This window comes from Chiloscyllium punctatum, chromosome 47, assembly GCF_047496795.1.
Source record: "Chiloscyllium punctatum isolate Juve2018m chromosome 47, sChiPun1.3, whole genome shotgun sequence".
NCBI lineage: Eukaryota > Metazoa > Chordata > Chondrichthyes > Orectolobiformes > Hemiscylliidae > Chiloscyllium > Chiloscyllium punctatum.
Window position 1 is genome coordinate 34,811,147 of NC_092785.1, and position 20,058 is coordinate 34,831,204.

The 20,058-nt window shown below is 50.4% G+C and overlaps 2 protein-coding genes across 2 annotated transcripts in view; one reads left to right on the forward strand and one right to left on the reverse strand.

Annotated features, from left to right (window-relative positions):
* dcaf8 (DDB1 and CUL4 associated factor 8) overlaps positions 1–18,694 on the reverse strand; it is a 36,443-nt gene extending 17,749 nt beyond the window's left edge. The window contains exons 1-4 of the mRNA XM_072564667.1: positions 18,191–18,694; positions 17,222–17,245; positions 14,332–14,412; positions 14,210–14,233 (exon numbers count right to left, since the gene is read on the reverse strand). The gene's annotated coding sequence lies outside the window, so the exon portion shown is untranslated. The remainder of the gene's footprint in view (positions 1–14,209; positions 14,234–14,331; positions 14,413–17,221; positions 17,246–18,190) is intronic.
* Positions 1–20,058, forward strand: part of LOC140468579 (calsequestrin-1-like) — a 348,864-nt gene that overhangs the window by 144,017 nt on the left and 184,789 nt on the right. The gene's annotated exons all lie outside the window — the stretch shown is intronic.

Below are 20,058 nucleotides of genomic sequence, written 5' to 3' on the forward strand. Positions count from 1 at the left end.
GTTACCCTGCGCTCCCTCTCACACCCCTACAGATCTTGCAAGTTTATTTCCCCCCCTCAGGCCTTCATCCTTTCAGAAGGAAGGAGTCACCAGCAGCGTTGGCAGGCACCCAGAGGAGAGCGAGTGCTTCTCTCCTGCCCAGGCCTTGTGCCATCTCAACTGATGGGAACAGCTTTCCTTCTGTAAACCAGGACAGAGAGTTTCAGGTGAAACTCAAATCTCAAAAATCCCCCCCCCCCCAACCACACGGTTCCAATCTCCATTCACACCCACCCCCCACCCCCAGGGACCCTCCTGTCTTTTTCTGAAGGGTGGGAACGAGAACTGGAACGTGGGCCCCACCCAGCTTGGAAGGAGTCACGCTGGACTGGAAACGCTCGCTGTTTCTTGCTCCACAGATTCTGCCAGACACACTCGCCAGACTGGAAAGCTTCAGTTCAAATGCCCTGTCGCATCAAAGCCAGGACCCTGCAGATTTATCTTTCAAACAAGTCCTCCCTCCTTCAAAAGATTGATGCTCGCCCCCTCAGAGTTGCTGCATCCTTTTCAGAACGGTTGTTACCTCCCCCCCTCTCTTATCCCTACTGACAAAACACATCACCTCACGTTTCTCAGTATTAAACTCCATCTGTCAGACAGTGTGTGTGTGCTGGCAGTATACTGTCACACCTCCAAATCTGGCATCCCCCGCAAGTGTTTCAATTTGGGAACGCACAGTACAACTGAAGTCATTTACACACAACCCAGTCCCAATACAGACACAGCAATCATCACGCCAGACATTCCAGTTACTGACATCTCATCGACGATTAGTTGTTTTTCTCGTTAAGAAAATTTTTTTTCTTTTTTGAGAAAAAGGACCTTCCATCTAAAAAGGACAAGAACATGAGAAAGTGGAAATCAAGTTTCATCTCCACAAAACATTGTCGGACTATACCCCGGAGAGACCGGAAGCAGGTCTGGGCATTACCCAACAGGAAAGAGAGCTCGGGGCGGCACGGCCGCTCAGTGGTTAGCACTGCAGCCTCACAGCACCAGGGAGCCCGGTTCGATTCCCGCCCCGGGTAACTGTGTGGAGTTTGCACCTTCTCCCTGTGTGTGTGGGTTTGCTCCAAGTGCTCCGGTTTCCTCCCACAGTCCAAAGATATGCAGGTTAGGGTGGATTGGCCATGCTAAATTACCCATAGTGTTCAGGGATGTGTAGGTTAGGGTGGATTGGCCATGCTAAATTACCCCATAGTGTTCAGGGATGTGCAGGTTAGGGTGGATTGGCCATGTTAAATTACCCCATAGTGCTCAGGGATGTGTAGGTTAGGGTGGATTGGCCATGCTAAATTACCCATAGTGTTCAGGGATGTGTAGGTTAGGGTGGATTGGCCATGCTAAATTACCCCATAGTGTTCAGGGATGTGCAGGTTAGGGTGGATTGGCCATGTTAAATTACCCCATAGTGCTCAGGGATGTGTAGGTTAGGGTGGATTGGCCATGCTAAATTACCCCATAGTGTTCAGGGATGTGTAGGTTAGGGTGGATTGGCCATGCTAAATTACCCCATAGTGTTCAGGGATGTGTAGGTTAGGGTGGATTGGCCATGTGAAATTACCCATCGTGTTCAGGGATGTGTAGGTTAGGGTGGATTGGCCATGCTAAATTACCCCATAGTGTTCAGGGATGTGTAGGTTAGGGTGGATTGGCCATGATAAATTACCCCATAGTGTTCAGGGATGTGCAGGTTAGGGTGGATTGGCCATGCTAAATTACCCATAGTGCTCGGGGATGTGTAGGTTAGGGTGGATTGGCCATGCTAAATTACCCCATAGTGCCCAGGGATGTGCAGGTTAGGGTGGATTGGCCATGCTAAATGACCCAAAGTCAAAGGTAAATCTAGGGTAGGGGAATGGGTCTGAGTACATTACTCTTCAGAGGGTCAGTGTGGACTTGTTGGCCTGAATGGCCTGCTTCCATACTGTAGGGAATCTAATCTAATCAGTGTTGGGGACAGCACACTTAGTTTACCAGAACAGTACCTGGATTTCAAGAGTCAAGTTACAAGGAGGAGATTACACAAAAACAGAACTCCCCAGAATGTAGAAGGTTGAAAAAGGATTGTCTCAAACTGATAGGGGATTTAATCTTCTGTTTGCACAATAGCTTGATTTCTATTTCCCCAACAAGGAGGTGGAAAAGTTACAGGCATCAGGGTGGAGGCCAGGGAAACACAGAAGGTGCTGGCAGGTTTCGCATCCTGCCAAGGGCAGCAACAGGAAGTTTCCAAACGCTTCTGACCACAGGAGAGGTGTCAGGACTGCTAACATTGCCCCTTGTTAAGAATGGGGCAGCAGAGATAGACCAGCAAAATACAAGCCAGTTTGGTCTAACCAGACTGGTAGGAAATTTAATAAGAAAACATTGAGGGACCGACTCTGATTATTCAGGGACAGTCAGCACAGATTTGTGAAAGGAAGGTGGAGTTTGACCAACCGGACTTTTTGAGACCATATCCGGGAGCATCAAGGAGGGAGATGCACTGAAGGTTGCCGACGGGGGCTTGAGCAAGGCTTTTGACAAGGTCCCTCCATGGAGTCAGGTTGGAGTCTCTGAAATCCAGGGCAAAGCACCACACAACCTTAACATTAGTGGAGAGGCAGCAATGGTAAAAGGAACGGAGGACGTCGGATCAGTGGAAACAGTGTGGGGGAACTAGTACAGGAGTTAAACCTGAGGGGGAATGATCAAGTGGTTCATTAGTGACATGTACACTGGGACACGAGACCATCACTGGGTCACGAACAACAGGTTACTCAACCCAGCTCTCCTGCCTTCTCCCTGTTACCCTCACCTCAAGGACCTGCCCCAGTCTTCAATAACTTGGTCTCCACACACACTCTGCACTCTCTACCTGAGGACTATTCCTCCTCCTCTCCGTTCACTGAGGCTGTGCCTAGTCTTTGCTCCTGGTGGAACCATCGTTCCCCCCACATCTGCTCTACCCAGGCCTCTGTGTTCTCCAAGTTTCAGACAGATCTTCCTCATCCTTCTAAAGCTCCATCCAGTACAGACCCAGGGCCCTCAACCACTCCTTAAAATGATAAGCCCTTCTTCCCCAGGATCATGCTGATAAAGCTCCTCTTTACCCTCTCCAACGGTAGTACATCCTCCCACGGATAGGGGGCCCAGAACAGCTCACTCTATCCCAAACGCAGTCTGACCGGAGCTGGGTCCAGCCTCAGCAGGACTCTCCCTGCTCCGGAATTCCATCCAAAATAGAGGCTTATTTACCTTCCGAACAGCCAACTCCACCTGCAAGCTAACATTAAGAAAATCCTGAACTAGGACCAAGAGGGACAACATTTGCCATCCTCCAGTCTTCTGGCACAAGAGAAGGCTGGAGGATACAAACGTTGCTCCCTTGTTTAAGGAGGAGAGTCAGGACAACCCTGGTAATTCTCGGCCAGTGAGTGTTGGTAAAGGTTGTAACAGATAGGATTTAGAATCATCGGGAAAGGAATAAGTCGTTTAGGGATAGTCAGCACCGTTTTGGAAAGGGTAGGTCACACCTCACTAACCTTATGGAGTTCTTGGAGAAGGTAACAAAACAGGTAGAGGAGGGGGAAGTGGTTGCTGTGGCGTATATAGACTTCAGTAAGGCGTTTGAGAAGGTTCCACATGGTAGGCTACTTCACAAAATACAGAGTTTGGGGATTGAGAGGGATTTGGCGGTTTGGATCAGACATTGGCAAGCTGAAAGACAGAGGGGGGTGGTAGATGGGCAAGTTCATCCTGGAGCAGTTACCAGTGGGGTGCTGAAAGGATCGGTTTTGGGGCTACTGCTGTTGGCCATTTTTATAATGGATCTGGAGGAGGGCGTAAAAGGGTGGGTTAGCAAATTTGCAGATGACACCTAGGTCAGTGGAGTTGTGGATAGTGCCGAAGGATGTGGTGGATTACAGAGGGACATCGATAAGCTGCAGAGCTGGGCTGAGAGGTGGCAAGTGGAGCTTATTGTGGAAAAGAGGCGGGGGGGAGGTGATTCACTCTGGAAGGTCCAACAGGAATGTACAGCACTGGGCTAATGGTAAAGCTTTTTGCAGTGTAGAAGAGCAGAGAGAGATCTCAGTGCCCATGTACATTGATCCTTGAAAGTTGCCACCCAGGTTGATAGGGTTGTTAAGGTGGCATAGGGTGTGTTGGCATTTATTGGGAGGGGGGGGGGGGGGATTCAGTCTCAGTGTCATGAGGTTATGCTACAGCTGTACAAGACACTGGTATGGCTGCACCTGCAGTATTGCATCCAGTTCTGGTCACTGCACTACAGGAAGGGGGTGGAAGCTTTGGAAAGGGTTCACAGGAGATTTACTAGGATGTACCTGGTATGGAGGGAACAGAGGCTGTTCTCATTTGGAGAGAAGGAGTTTGAGAGGTGACTTAATTGAGACATAGAAGATAATCAGAGTTGGATAGAGTGGACAGAAAGAGCCTTTTCCCTCAGATGGTGATGGCTAGCACGAGGGGACATAGCTTTAAACTGAGGGGTGATAGATGGAGGACAGGTATTAGGGGGAGTTTCTTTACCCAGTAGTAGGGGCGTGGAATGCACTGTCTGCAACAGTAGGAGACTCACTGACGTTAAAGGGGCATTGGTCAGACATCTGGATAATAATGGAATAGTGTAGGTTAGAGGGACAGATTATTTTTGCAGGTCAGCACAATGTAGAGGGCCAAAGGGCCTGTACTGCACCGGAACGTTCTATGCTCTATAGGACCAAGTCCTCTCGTGTTGGAGATTTCGGAACCCATTCCTGGTTTAGAAAAAGAGAGTCTCCACCTCTTAGTTCCTCTCAATGTTAATTCTGCCTACCCTGTACTCTCGGGGGCTGTAACACACTGGTACAAACCACATGCAAAACACTCCACTTTTCGCTGTATCTCGCCACCTGTCACAATAACAAATTAAAGTACACAACCTCACATTTGCCCACATTGTATTCCATCTGCTGGTTCTTTGCTCACTCTCCCTGCCCGTCCAAGTTCTTCCCAGCTTCCTCAACTTGACCCGTCACTCCACCCATCTTGGCATCACGTGCCAGCTTCGCAACAACGTCCCTGGTTCCTTTGTTCACCTTCCATATCAATGATGTGGGCATAGTGTGGTCCCAGCACTCACCCTTGTGGTACTCCACTTGTCGCTAGCTGCCAACGGAAAGGTGACCCCTTCATCCCTGCTCTCTGCCAGCCAGCCAGTCCTCTACCCATGCCAGTGCCTTTTCCCCAATACCGTGGGCTTTTCGCTCATTTCGCAAGCGCCCGGCCAGCACCCGATCAAAAAGGTGTGTTCTGGAGCCTCCTCTCCAGTGCCCACAAACACTTCCAGGAGCAGGTCCACCATGGAGCTGGTGGGAGTCTGAAGCTCCCTCACCACCATCCCAAACCTCTCCCAGGACACAGATTTGCTGATGTCAGGACCACGGTCCTCCCAGACGGTGTGAACCAACTGGCTTCAAAATGCAGAGATGGTACTTTGAAAAGGTCTGGAGGTGGCATCTGTATGTAGTCCAGGTTTCAGAGCCATACAGGGGAGTGACTGCCTTTTTCCACCAGCAGGGTCTCTGTATCAGCACAGATACCCCACAGTCATTGCATCTGTAAGCACTCTGAGGCAGCACGCACAAGATTAGGCTGCCAGGTTGAATCCCTGCATCGATGTCAGCCTTTGACAAGAGGAAAGGGGAGGACATGCTACACATCGGGGAGGATCGCCCCGTCAATCTTAGTGGGAGGGATGGACTGGACTGAGTTGGTAAAGGATCAAGGCAGAGACACACTCAGTGCACACCCCCACGGCTGTATTAGGCAAGGTTTCTCTTCTGGAAGAGCAGAGACCTGCACACCAAAAAAGGGAGGGGAGTGCTGCTCTCTTCTTGTAATACCACCCCGTCCAACCTGGAGGCGATGCCCACCTCACAACGAAGCTGCCTCTTGGCAAGAACAGTGGTGGAGAAGATGGGGCAGGGGGGAAAACAAAGCCACACTCTTGCCTGACCCATCCTGACCACAAAAGAATGCGGTCACCTGACACAGAGGAGGACCATTGCTGTTGGCATGGAGGTAATCGGAGCATGTCGATGAATCTCAGCAGACAGCCCTTGGACAGGCCCTTCCTTCATGCTATCCGACTGACTGGACCAAAAGCCTGGTTTGGATTGAAGGTGGCCACACAGACTGGTCAGTCTTGTTCCTGGCACCACAGAGAGTTACTCAGCAGTGAAACATCATGCCCAAGGTTTGGTCAGAAGCTTTCAGGAAGGATTCCCCCAAGACCAGAAGGCGGCTCACCTCCAGCACAGCAAGGATTCGGGCGATGATCTTCCTGATAGCAGAGAAGATGGCGATTCCACAGTCCTGCTGGGTCCCCTTTCCTGAAGGCAGTGGCAACGGCAGGGAGTTGGTCTTCGCCAAAGCTTTGTGGGAATGGACAGATGACAGCCTCTAGTGTGGGGCTGGAAAAGCACAGCCAGTCAGGCAGCATCCAAGGAGCAGGAGAGTGGACCTTCTGGGAGAGAGCCCTTCAATCAGGAAGGAGGCTTGTGGGCTGGTGGGTGGACAGACCAGACAGACACGGGGGCAATGACGATAGGTCGGAGAAGAGGGTGATGCAGATAAGGTGGGAAGGAAGGTGGACAGGTCAGGAGGGTGGCACTGGGATGAGGTGGGGGAGGGGAAATGAGACTGGTCAAAGTCCACATTGATGCAGGGTGGTTGGAGGATCCCAAGGTGGAAGAGGCAGCGTTCCTCCTCCAGGTGGCGGGTGGTGAGGGAGTGGCAATGGAGGCAGCCCAGGAGCTGCATGCCCTCGGCAGAGAGTGGGAGAGGGGAGTTTGAAGTGTTTGGTCATGGGGCAGTGGGGTTGGTTGGTGCGGGTATCCCGGAGATGCCCTCGGAAACGCACTGCGGGGGTATCTGCAGGTCCTCCCCTCCCCCTGACAGGAGGAGATGACAGGTAAGCTCTGTTCCTCCCCCAAGTGGGGAAACCCTGCTGGTATCCTGGCACCTCCTCTAAGAGAGGCTTCAGCATCCGCCACACCACGTGGCAGTCAGTCCAAGACCGACTCTGCTGGGGGGATATTCCCTCCAACACTTGACTGCACCATGCTTTCGGAGTTCTTTGGGGCATTTGCCCCATCGGAGGCTGACGTTTTCGGTCACCCAGAAGGGACGCTGTACTTACTCCACCTTGGTTTGGGACCAAGGGTCCGTACGGTATCTCGGCGGCCCTGCCTTAACTCAGGTGAGGAACTGCAGCTCCTTCGCTTTCCTCGGACCACCACTGGCTCTCGATTTCCCTTCTGGCTTCGCTGTTGTAGCAAGCTCATTCTTAACGCTCCCAGAGGTCATAGCCCTGGTTTCTTCACAGCACACAACGATGGTAGTCTTCAGCTCGTTTTCAGATTCCCTTCGACGACTCTGAAAGAAAAGCTCTCTGCAGACTTCGGTGACAACATCGCTGCACGTTTGCCCACCTGCTTGGCAGTAAGCTTCCTTCCAGCTTCAGCCACTTCTGGGGCATTTGCCAGGCACTGGTGTTGGTGGTCGGTCCACCAGTTGTTCCCAAAGCAGTTGGGCACCCTTCTGGAGTCGGGACTGAACAACGCTATAGTTGACCACAGATGCCTCGGGGAAGTCTCAAACTCCTCTCTCTGACGGAGCGGCATGTTGGTGTCACCCAGTTGGGGTTCCACGCATTTGGGTGAGCGGGAGAATGCTGCTGGAGTTGCAATGCTTTCCTTTCGGACCCTGGAAGTCTCAAGAATAGGACAATTTTATCTTCCTTCGAGATGTCGGTGAGTACACTGTACAGGCTGGGGACAAAGTTTCCTTTGGAAACATCGGTGGTCCGAGGGGTCAGAGCACAGGCACTCTCACCCGTTGCATACCAACCCATGGCAAGCCTTAGACAGTCATGAGGCAATCATTGATGCCAACAGGGAGCTCAGAGCAGGGTGCCATGTTCAAACTTGCTGCCAGAACACACTCCTGCTCAAACACAGCAAAATGACCGAGTCCAACTACCAACGAGCGAGAGCGAGAGCGAGAGCGAGAGGCAGGCTGAGATTATTTCCCTTGGGGCAAAGGGGGAGGGGGGCAAGGTGGGAAATGGATGCCAAGCTGCACTGGTTTGTGACAGGCAGCTTCCAGTTAATGGAAGGAGGAGAAACCAGCAGGATGTTTGGAGTGAAGGCAGGTGTTAGAAGGCCAACACAACAGGCAAGGAGAATTTTATTTCCAACCACCCCCTCTACCAGTGGAAATCACTGCCTGAAAGGGGCGGGTGAGTCAGAAACTGGCGTTAACATTTGTTTGTGTTTGTGCAGTGTGTCCAGGAAGCTTTTCTAACGCAGTATGTAGATTGTCCAACCAGAGGGGAGGCCATATTGGATTTGGTACTCGGTAACGAACCGGGACAAGTGGTGGGCTTGTTAGTGGGTGAACATTTTGGTGATGGCGACCACAATTCTGTCACTTTCACCTTGGTTATGGAGAGGGATAGGTGCACACAACAAGGAAGTTTTTACAATTGGGGGAAGGGAAATTACGATGCTGTAAGACAGGATTTGAGGAGCATACGTTGGGAGCATAGGCTGTCAGGGAAGGATGTGGTGGAAATGTGGGACTTTTTCAAGGAGCAGATACGACGTGTCCTTGATATGTATGTACCGATCAGGCAGGAAAGAAATGGTCGTGTGAGGGAGCCTTGGTTGACGAGGGAGGTTGAATGTCTAGTAAAGAGGAAGAAGGAGGCTTACATAAGGTTGAGGAAACAAGGTTCAGACAGAGCAGTGGAGGGATACAGGATAGCCAGAAGGGACCTGAAGAAAGGGATTAGGAGAGCTAAGAGAGGGCATGAAAAATCCCTGGCGGATAGGATCAAGGATAACCCCAAGGCATTCTATGCGTATGTGAGAAACCTGAGAATGACGAGAACGAGGGTAGGTCCGATCAAGGACAGTGGTGGGAGACTGTGTATTGAGTCGGAAGAGATAGGAGAGGTCTTGAACAAGTACTTCTCTTCAGTATTTACGAACGAGAGGGACTGTATTGTTGAAGAGGAGAGTGTGAAACGGACTGATAAGCTAGAAGAGATATCTGTTAGGAAGGAAGATGTGTTGGACATTTTGAACAACTTGAGGATAGACAAGTCCCCCGGGCCTGACGGGATATATCCTAGGATTATGTGGGAAGCAAGAGAGGAAATTGCAGTACCGTTGGCAATGATCTTCTCGTCTTCACTGGCAACGGGGGTGGTACCAGGGGACTGGAGAGTAGCGAATGTTGTGCCCCTGTTCAAAAAAGGGAATAGGGATAACCCCGGGAATTACAGGCCAGTTAGTCTTACTTCTGTGGTAGGCAAAGTAATGGAAAGGGTACTGAGGGATAGGATTTACGAGTATCTGGAACGGCACTGCTTGATTAGGGACAGCCAGCACGGATTTGTGAAGGGTAGGTCTTGCCTTACAAGTCTTATTGAATTCTTCGAGGAGGTGACCAAGCATGTGGATGAGGGTAGAGCAGTGGATGTAGTGTACATGGATTTTAGTAAGGCATTTGATAAGGTTCCCCATGGTAGGCTTATGCGGAAAGTCAGGAGGCATGGGATAGAGGGAAATTTGGCCAATTGGATAGAAAACTGGCTAACCGGTCGAAGTCAGAGAGTGGTGGTAGATGGTAAATATTCAGCATGGAGTCCAGTTACAAGTGGAGTTCCGCAGGGATCAGTTCTGGGCCCTCTGCTGTTTGTAATTTTTATTAATGACTTAGATGAGGGAGTCGAAGGGTGGGTCAGTAAATTTGCAGATGATACAAAGATAGGTGGAGTTGTGGACAGTGAGGAGGGCTGTTGTCGGCTGCAGAGGGACTTAGATATGATGCAGAGCTGGGCTGAGGAGTGGCAGATGGAGTTCAACCCTGCCAAGTGTGAAGTTGTCCATTTTGGAAGAACAAATAAGAATGCGGAATACAGGGTTAATGGTAGGGTTCTTGGTCAGGTGGAGGAACAGAGGGATCTTGGGGTCTATGTACATAGATCTTTGAAGGTTGCCACTCAGGTGGATAGAGTTTGTAAGAAGGCCTATGGAGTATTATCGTTCATTAGCAGAGGGATTGAATTCAAGAGTCGTGAGGTGATGTTGCAGCTGTACAGGACTTTGGTTAGGCCACATTTGGAGTACTGTGTGCAGTTCTGGTCGCCTCACTTTAGGAAAGATGTGGAAGCTTTGGAGAGGGTGCAGAGAAGATTTACCAGGATGTTGCCTGGAATGGAGAGTAGGTCATACGAGGATAGGTTGAGAGTTCTCGGCCTTTTCTCGTTGGAACGGCGAAGGATGAGGGGTGACTTGATAGAGGTTTATAAGATGATCAGAGGAATAGATAGAGTAGACAGTCAGAAACTTTTTCCACGGGTACAACAGAGTGTTACAAGGGGACATAAATTTAAGGTGAAGGGTGGAAGGTATAGGGGAGATGTCAGGGGTGGGTTCTTCACCCAGAGAGTGGTGGGGGCATGGAATGCGCTGCCCGTGGGAGTGGTAGAGTCAGATTCATTGGCGACCTTTAAGCGGCATTTGGATAGGTACATGGATGGGTGCTTAATCTAGGATAGAAGTTCGGCACAACATCGTGGGCCGAAGGGCCTGTTCTGTGCTGTATTGTTCTATGTTCTATGTTCTATGTTCTATGTTCTATGTTCTATGTTCTATGTTCTATGTTCTATGTTCTATGTTCTATGTTCTATGTTCTATGTTCTATATGTTCTATGATATTGCCTTGTGCTCCTATAGCCTTCATAAGTATGGGCCAAAAGCCAATACAAAACCAGATCAGTGCAGCCAAGGTGTTGCCGACCAGCAGAGACAGGATGGGTTGAAGGGCCTCCTTCTGTGCTGTAAGTGTCCAGGAATTGGAGTATTCTGTACAGTTCTGGTCGCCACATATAAAGCGGCTTTGGAAAGGGTGCAGAGGAGATTTACCAGGAATGGAGGGACGGTCTGATGAGGAAAGGCTGAGGGAATGGAGGCTGCTTTCGCTCGAGAGAAGGTGGTTGAGAGGTGACTTAATTAAGACACAAGAGTTAGATAGGGTGGATAGCGAGCACTTCGTTCCTCCGATGGTAACGGCTAGCCTGAGGGGACATAGCTTTCAATTCAGGATGGTAGGTATAGGGCAGATGTCAGAGGTAGTTTCTTTACTCAGTTCCAAGGGTGTGGAACACCCTGTCTACAACAGCAGTGGACTCACCAACTTTAAGGGCACTTAAACCGTCGTTGGATAGCCAAACGGATCAAAATGGAATAGTGTAGGTTAGATGGGCTTCAGATTGGATCCACAGGTCAGTGCAACGTCGAGGGCTGAAGGGCCTGGACTGTGCTGGAATGTTCCATGTGAATGAATATTTGCATCAGAATTCACACTGGAAACACGCGTCTACAACCAAGGAACAGGAAGCCGGTTCATCAGGACTGAACAGTTTCAGCTCCAAGCCACATTCCTGTCTGCTCCTGATCACCTTCCACCCCTTGTTAACACAGGCTCAAAATTAACCTGCGTTACCTTCGATGCTCAATCGCAGCTTCCGCCACCTTTCCAGAAAGTTCCAAAGACTCGGGACACAAACGTTTTCATCTCAATCACAAGGGCTGGCTGACACCTAATTTGAAACGGCGATCCCTAGTTCTCTGCTCTTTCACCTTTGCACAACCTCCCTTTCAAACACCCCTTCACCATCTTCAACACCAACCAATCAGTGTGCCCATCCTTAACACCACCCCATCAACCTTGCCAGCCCCACGCCACATTTATCTCAGCCCCCTTCCCCCCCCCCCCCCCCCCCATCCCTGACAAAAGGGCTTATGCCCATAACATCGATTCTCCTGCTCCTTGGATGCTGCCTGACCTGCCGCGCTTTCCCAGTGCTGCATTTTTCCAACTCAAACTCCAGCAGATACAAGCCAAGTCTGTCCAAAACTTGCCTCATCAGAAGGGCCACTGACCGATTCCAGGTTCGAGCGCAGGACACCTTTTGCCAACACATTTCACATCACACGTTCCTGAGCTTGGGTGGACTCGGAGTCAGACACCAAGTAAAGCTCACTCTACACTGTTTCCCCCATCAAACACTCCCAGAGGACAGGGACAGGACGAGGTTAGCGAAGTAACGCTTCCTCCACATCATCCCATTCCACTTTAAGCATCCTCTGCACTGCTAGTCAAAACACTCCTCGGACCGGTACAGCGTGGGTCGAGGTACAGAGTAAAGTCCTCTCTCTGTGCACCATCCCCAAACATTCCCAAGGGAGGTATTGCACAGAGTTAGGTACAAAGAATTGCTTCCTCCACTCTTTGAACCCTCACCTGATTTTTCTTTCTTCATTTTATTAATATTTATCAGTTTTGGCTTGGAGCTGAGAACCGAGAGCTAAAATTGACTTTTGGGCTGTGGGCAACAGTGTTTGGTGATAGGCAAAACCAACCAAACAGGCTTTTGTTTATTGGTCAGGCCAGGCCTGGATGTTAACTGCAGCTTGATACCTGATCAGAAGGTTCTGCAGATGCCCCTTCATCGCTGGAGAATAGCAATACATTCAAACAGAGAGCAGAATTAATAAACCTGGCAATTGGTTCCGGCAAGTCTGGAAGTGACCTCAAGTGGACATTGAATGGTAACGAGGACTGAGTGGACGAGACGGTCAGTGAGTGGTCAGAATTTGAACTAGGTTTTGGACTGTTTTGCGTAAAAAGGAATTTCATGACAATTTCAAAGCACCCCCCCCCCCCCCCACCCCAACCCCACATGAGCAGCTCTTGCAAGTTGAGAATACTGCTTTTATCTGAGCGAACTGGAAGGATAACCCCAATTGCCACCTTCAGAGGGAAAAAGAAATCAGCAGATGCCCCATCTATATCTGTGGAACAGCACGTTAAAAACTCAGGAAACAACCTGGCCAGTTTGTTCAGCTTTGGGAAGAGGCAGAATAGGCTGGGGCTATTTTCTCTGCTGTTTGGAAGGGTGAGGGGTGCCCAGAGGGATTTTATAACATCGGATTTATCCTTTAACTACGTTCGGTTGTTGGTCTGTCAGTGAACGGGACTGAAAACAAGTGTTTTTCATAGGTGTACAACATAGATCAGTTAGATTATCTTGTTGTTTAAAGTTTGTTCTGCTAAAGTTATGATATTTGTTATTAAATTGCTCAGTCTTAAGATACAAACCAGTGTCTAGAATTGATTTTTTGCAGATTCTGGGATTGGATTATTCAACAGCCTGGGGAGGAACCACTGGGGTCAACTTTAAGAGCCTTTGAAAGAGTCAGATGTACAGCACGGAAACAGACTCTTCGGTCCAACTCGTCCGTGCCAAACAGACATCCCAAAATTAACATAGTCCCATATTCCTCTAATCCCTTCCGATTCATATCCCCATCCAGATGCCTTTTAAATGTTGCAATTGTACCATCCTCCACCACATCCTCTGGCAGCCCATTCCATACACGTACCACCCTCTGAAAATAATACTTCTCTGGCCCCTTTTAAAATAAAGTCTTCCCCTCTCACTTTAAAGCTACACCCTCTAGTCTTGGGCTCCCCCACTCTGGGGTTAAAAAAAAAAAGACCTTGTCTATTTACCCTAGCCGCACCCCTCATGATTTTATAAACCTCTATAAAGGTCACCCCCTCAGACTGTGACGCTCCAGGGAAAACAGTCCCAGCCTGTTCAACCTCTCCCGGTAGCTCAAACCCTCCAAACCTGGCAATGTCCTTGTAAATCTTTTCTGAACCCGCTCAGGTTTAGCCAAGTTTTAATAGCACTGTTGCAGACATAGAAAGACTGATTTGGTTTGGCTCCACGTCAAAACACTAATTGGGACGAGACTAATTGGGACAAGTGCATTTTGGTTAAAAGTCAGTTTCCTGAATTCCCTCTTAAAATTCTACACATCATTGCTCACGTCTGCTGCACCGAATATCTCAAAACCCCCAAGTGAAGGGGAGATAGCGATTTAACTAGAAAGAACATAATCTCTCCACTGAATTGCAACCAACTGCTCAGGAGCTTCAGAAAATACCCTCAGCCTGACCACAAGCTTCTGTTTCAATAGTTAAATGTACACACCATCTGCAAACGCACATGAAACGTACCAAAAAGGGGAGTCGTCCTTACCTGCTCCAGGATGGACTGCTGGCTCTGTCAAAATAAAAAATTTTAAAAAGTCAGGGTTCCTGTCAAATGATCAACCAGCTCAACACATTTCATGCGAAAACAGGAAAGCACAATCTTTTTACCTGTCGTTAACAAAAGAAATGGCGACCACTGGAAAGCGTCAATAACAAAGTGCTGGAAAAGATCAGTAGGTCTGGTCGCATCTGAAGAGAGAGAGAAAAAACAAAAAACACAGGAGTCAACGTGGACAGTCCAATGTGACTTTTCTCTCCTGGTCGAGGGGGAAGGACAAACCGCTTCAAAAACGGTTGAGCGGATGATCCCTGGAACGGAGGAGGTGATCGTTCCGAGGAAAAACTGGACAGGCTATATCTGCATCCAACGGAGTTCGGAAGAACAAGCGCAATCCGATCAGAACGTCGAAGACCCTGGGGATATTTCCCTGCCGTGGAAGCTGGAGCAAGAGGAATGGCCATTTTGAAACAAGTCTGCTCATTGGAGAAGTAGGAACTTTCACCACGGAGTTTTCGGTTCGGTGGAACTCTTCCCAGAGAGGGCAGCCCAATGGCTCGGTGGTCAGCAGTGCTGCCTCACAGCACCAGGGATCCAGGTTCGATTCCAGCCTCGGGGTGACCGTGAGTGAGTGTGGAGTTTGCACATTCTCCCCGCGACTGCGTGGGCTCCCTCCCACAGTCCAAAGATGGGCAGGTTAGGCTGAAACAGCAGCGGTTAAGCGTAGGTTTGCTGCATTGGAGTGTGGTGCTAGGAAAGCACAGCCAAGTCAGGCAGCATCCAAAAGGAGGAGAGTTGACGTTTGGGGCATAAAGGGCTTTTAGCCGAAACGACAACGCTCCTGCTCCCTCGGATGCTGCCTGACTGGCTGCGCTTTTCCAGCGCCCCACACTCTTCGATTCTAATCTCCAGCATCTGTAGTCCTCACTTACCTTCTAAGTTAGGAGCATTCGTTAGGGGCAGACTTGGAGTAACAGGGTCAGGGAATGGGTCTGGGTGTGGACTTGTTGGGCTGAAGGGCCTCTTTCCACACTGTCGGGATTCCATTGAACACTTTTAAACAGCAGAGGGAGTTAGAATCTTGACGAACATTGCAGCCGGGATTTATTGGAGGCACGTGGAGTTTAAGGCGATCAGATTAGCAGTGACTTTTCTAAACACTTGAACTGCCTGCCCCTTATTTCCCAGGCCTCTCGTTCGTGGACAGTTTTGACTTTTATGCTGCTGAAAGTGAAGGGGCGGGGGGGGGGGGGGAAAAGAATGAGAACAAACAACAAGGAACAAGCAAGCAAATCTTTAGTATATTAAGCAGCATGAGGAGGTTATAGCTCTTCAAAACGGATTAAAATTTGAACAGGACTAGACAGGGTAAACGCAGGAAGATGATTGGGAATCCAAAACCAGGTCACACAGTCACAGGCCGAAAAGAGAAAAAGGACGTTTTAGGGCAGAGATGAGAATAAACACCTTCAGCAAAAAAGAGTGGTGAGCCTGTGGAGTCCCAACAGGCCTCAATGTTCAGGCCAAAACATTGAAGGAGATGAAGTCAGAGAGATGTAGAGCACAGAAACAGACCCTTCGGTCCAACCCCGTCCATGCCGCCCAGATGTCCCAACCCAATCTAGTCCCACCCCTACCAGCACCCGGCCCATATCCCCCCCAAACCCTTCCTATTCATATCCCCATCCAAATGCCTCTTAAATGCTGTAATTGTACCAGCCCCCACCACATCCTCTGGCAGCTCATTCCATACACGTACCACCCTCTGGGTGAAAGAGTTGCCCCTTAGGTCTCTTTTATATCTTTCCCCTCTCACCCTAAACCTATGCCTCTCTAGTTCTGGACTCCCCGACCCCAGGGAAATGACTTTGCCTATTTACCCTATCCATACCCCTCATGATTTTATAAACCTCTATAAGGTCACCCCTCAGCCTCCGACGCTCCAGGGAGAACAGCCCCAGCCTGTTCAGCCTCTCCCTGTAGCTCAGATCCTCCAACCCTGGCAACATCCTTGTAAATCTTTTCTGATCCCTTTCAGCCAGGAGAAAACGAGGACTGCAGATGCTGGAGATCAGAGCTGAAAAATGTGTTGCTGGAGAAGCGCAGCAGGTCAGGCAGCATCAAAGGAACAGGAGAATCGACGTTTCAGGCATGAGCCCTTCTTCAGGAATTGGTCTTATGCAAGAAACATCGATTCTCCTACTCCTTGGGTGCTGCCTGACCTGCTGCGCTTTTCCAGCAACATTATTCAGCTCTGAACCCTTTCAAGTTTCACAATAGGAAGGAGACCAAGGGGATCAAAAGAGTCATTGGGGGGTGGGAAGAAAGGAAGAAAACAATGAACAGGGGACTTTAATGATGGATAACCAGTCCAGACCCTATGGGATGGGGAAGGAGCCGACTTCTGCCCATCTTAACGATATTTCTACATCCAAAGTGAGGGTGGTTAGCAGAATGAAAGGGGGTTCTCCTCCAAAGTAGACACACAGGATAGTTATAGTGTAGAAGCAGGCCGGTCAGTCCATCAGGTCACATCCTTCCTGTTTCTTCAGCGTGCGCACACACACAGTCAACTTCCTTTTGAGCATTTCAGCCCCAGCCCAGCCTCCATCGCATCCAAGCTGCACATTCCCGACCAGAACCACCCTCTGAGCCAGAGGGAAAAGAAAGTTTCCTTGTCTCATTGAATTATGGCCCTTTTGTTCTCAATCCTTGTAGAAACCAGGAGCCACCCAACCTGCACACGACCACTCTACTCGCCCCACTCAAGTTCCTCATGCCTGGGATCGCTCTTGTTGGAAAAAACAAACTGGTGCAAAAATCTCAACATCCACGCAGAGAAGGCAAAGTTAACATTTCAGGTCCAGTGACCCTCCTTAGAGAACTTGATGGCAGCTGGGAAAAGACACAAACTGACATCTGGCACAGAGGTTAAAAAAAAAGGAATAATTTCAAAAGAAAGTGATCAAAATGGAGGAACGCCAAAAGGCTGATATTTACCTGTTACGGATCCAACTTCTCTCCCTGCAAAACAACAGGACAATGTTAGTCACAGAGGGAACAGGGAGAAGACACTGAGCAAGAGAATAGGATCATTGATGGTCACATCTCAACCCTCCCGACCCAAAATTCAGACCAGGGAACACCATCCTGTCAGTGGGGAAGAGGAAATCCAGGAGGTTTGCACCTGGTTTTGGTGACACTGGTCCTCACTGGGGTTAACTCACTTGCCCCCAGCACGGCGCATGACGAAACAGACACATGATGAAGGGGACAAACCCACTGCCGCCCCCACCCCCCCCCCCAAAACCCACACCCTGTCAGCAGATGCCCCGACACCAACATCTGACCATAACCAAGACCTGCTCAAATCACCATGGGACCTGACCCGGAGTATAATGCCCACCCAACCAAACTGGTCAAACCCTCCAATACCACCAAACACCCCCCCCCACACCTCAGAGTACAATCACTGCTGCACATACCCCCACCATCTGCCTCCAGCCCCCAGCGAACACCAACCTGACAACCATTCAATCCCCTCCAAAAATGCCAGACGGGAACACGCCGCCCCATTAACCCCCGACCCCAACACGCCGCCCCATTAACCCCCGACCCCAACACGCCGCCCCATTAACCCCCGACCCCAACACGCCGCCCCATTAACCCCCGACCCCAACACGCCGCCCCATTAACCCCCGACCCCAACACGCCGCCCCATTAACCCCCGACCCCAACACGCCGCCCCATTAACCCCCGACCCCAACACGCCGCCCCATTAACCCCCGACCCCAACACGCCGCCCCATTAACCCCCGACCCCAACACGCCGCCCCATTAACCCCCGACCCCAACACGCCGCCCCATTAACCCCCGACCCCAACACGCCGCCCCATTAACCCCCGACCCCAACACGCCGCCCCATTAACCCCCGACCCCCACCCAAGCCCCATGGCAGGAGAATACTTACCCTCGCCTCAGTTAAAGTGAATATTGCCTCGTTGTCATTAGGTACTTTTGTCAAAATTACCCCCCCCCCCCCCCCCCCCCCCCCACAACCTTCCCCTTTGGAAATGTTTTTTTGAAGGAGGAATTTTTAAACAAATAAAGAGAGAGAGAGAGAGAGAGAGATCAGATTACTGGAGGGGAGGGGGGGGGTGAGGGGTTGTTGTTGTAGCTAAGCCAATGAAGAGTTGTTGTTGTTGTTGTTATTTTTAAAAAAAATAAAACTATTATTTTCCAGAAACAAATTTTAAAAAAAAAACGCAAATGGAAGAGACAGTTGGGGGGGGGGGGGGAATAAAAATGAAAAGACAAGGTGCTGCTGGTCGCCTGGGAAGGGGAGGTGCCTGCCCCCTTTCAGGGCTGCCCCGAGCTGGCGGTGCTTGTTAAGGTAGAGGTGGTGGTGGTTGTTGTTGTTGTCTCCCTGCCCTCCGCCGCCATCTTGGTTCTGGAGGAGGGGGGCTGCCCCTTGTCCTTCCTCCTCCCTCCCTCGCTCAATAAAGTTGAGTGACGCCCCGCTCTACCAACGGGCAACCACTGCGGCGGTGCACGCCCCGCAACAAGATGGCCGCCGCCCGCCGTCACTTCCGGTCGCCGCCTGACCAATCCCGCGCGGGCCGCTGCTGGATGACCCCACCCCCCCCCCCCACACGCCCAAGGCTCTCAGTCTGGTTTCCGGTCGCCATCTTGACTCCGCCTCCTCCACGCTGCCTCGCAGCAAATCGTTTCTTTCCTTTCTCTCCCCCCCCCCCAACCATTCGCCAACTCTATCGTCCACAGGTTGGTAAACGAATTGGTGTTTTAAACCGCCGGTCGCAGGTCGAAAATTTCGCCAAATTGGCCAAGTCATCCGGGAGGTGGCCTCGCCGTCACTTCCGGTGCTGGCGTCCCCTTCGCTTCAAGCTCATTTGCATTAGCGAGCGCCATCTTGGTTTAGGGCGAACGGCGTTGCGGGGGGGTGAGTACGCATCCCATGACGTATAGGGAAGCTGAAGCGCGCCATCTTTGTTAAGGGGCGGACTGGCTTCATTACGCGTACCGCGGTGGACGCGGGGAATGGGAACGTACGCCATCTTGGTTTAGGGCGAACCGGGAAGGTACCCTGCCATCGACATCGGAGGGGTTTCGCCATCTTTGTTAGGGGCACGATAGTGGGACGAGCCAACTCTCAGTGGTAGCTTACCGGGTTTTGGCGGCCATCTTTAAGGGTGGCAGAGAGATGTCTTGACACCACTGTTTAACTAATACCACTCAACATGGACATGAACATGTTTGGAACAGATAAATAAACAAACTTTTACCAACTTTCTGCTACATATTCTTGACTCAGGCCATCTGGATAGACAAGGAGACATCATTTGCTTGATGTCTGGGGGGGGGGGGGGGGGGCGACCATATTTGATCCCCTCTCCCATTGACCAAAAAGTAATGGGATTTTACTCCCCTTGTGTGCCTGAACTTCATTCAAATACAAATACTCCCCTTTTGTGTTTCTTTTTAAAAGCTCAAGTTTCTGTGGCTTTGATTCCAATCTGTAAATTGTCCAGAGGACAGTTAAGAGTCACGTGTGGGCCTGGAGTCACGCGTAGGCCAGACTAGGCAAGGATGGCAAATCTCTTTTCCCCCCCCCCCCCCCCCCCTTTCCCAAAGCCAGTCAAGAAACAGATAGGACTTCCCCCTCCCCCACAACAATTGGTACATGACTACCATTAGGCCAGTGTTTTACGCAATTCAAATTTCACCCAACGGCCACAGCAGAATTCAAACCCAAGCCGCTAGAACATTAACCGGGAGTTCTGAATTTCTAAGTCAGGTGACATTGCCGCTACCTTCACC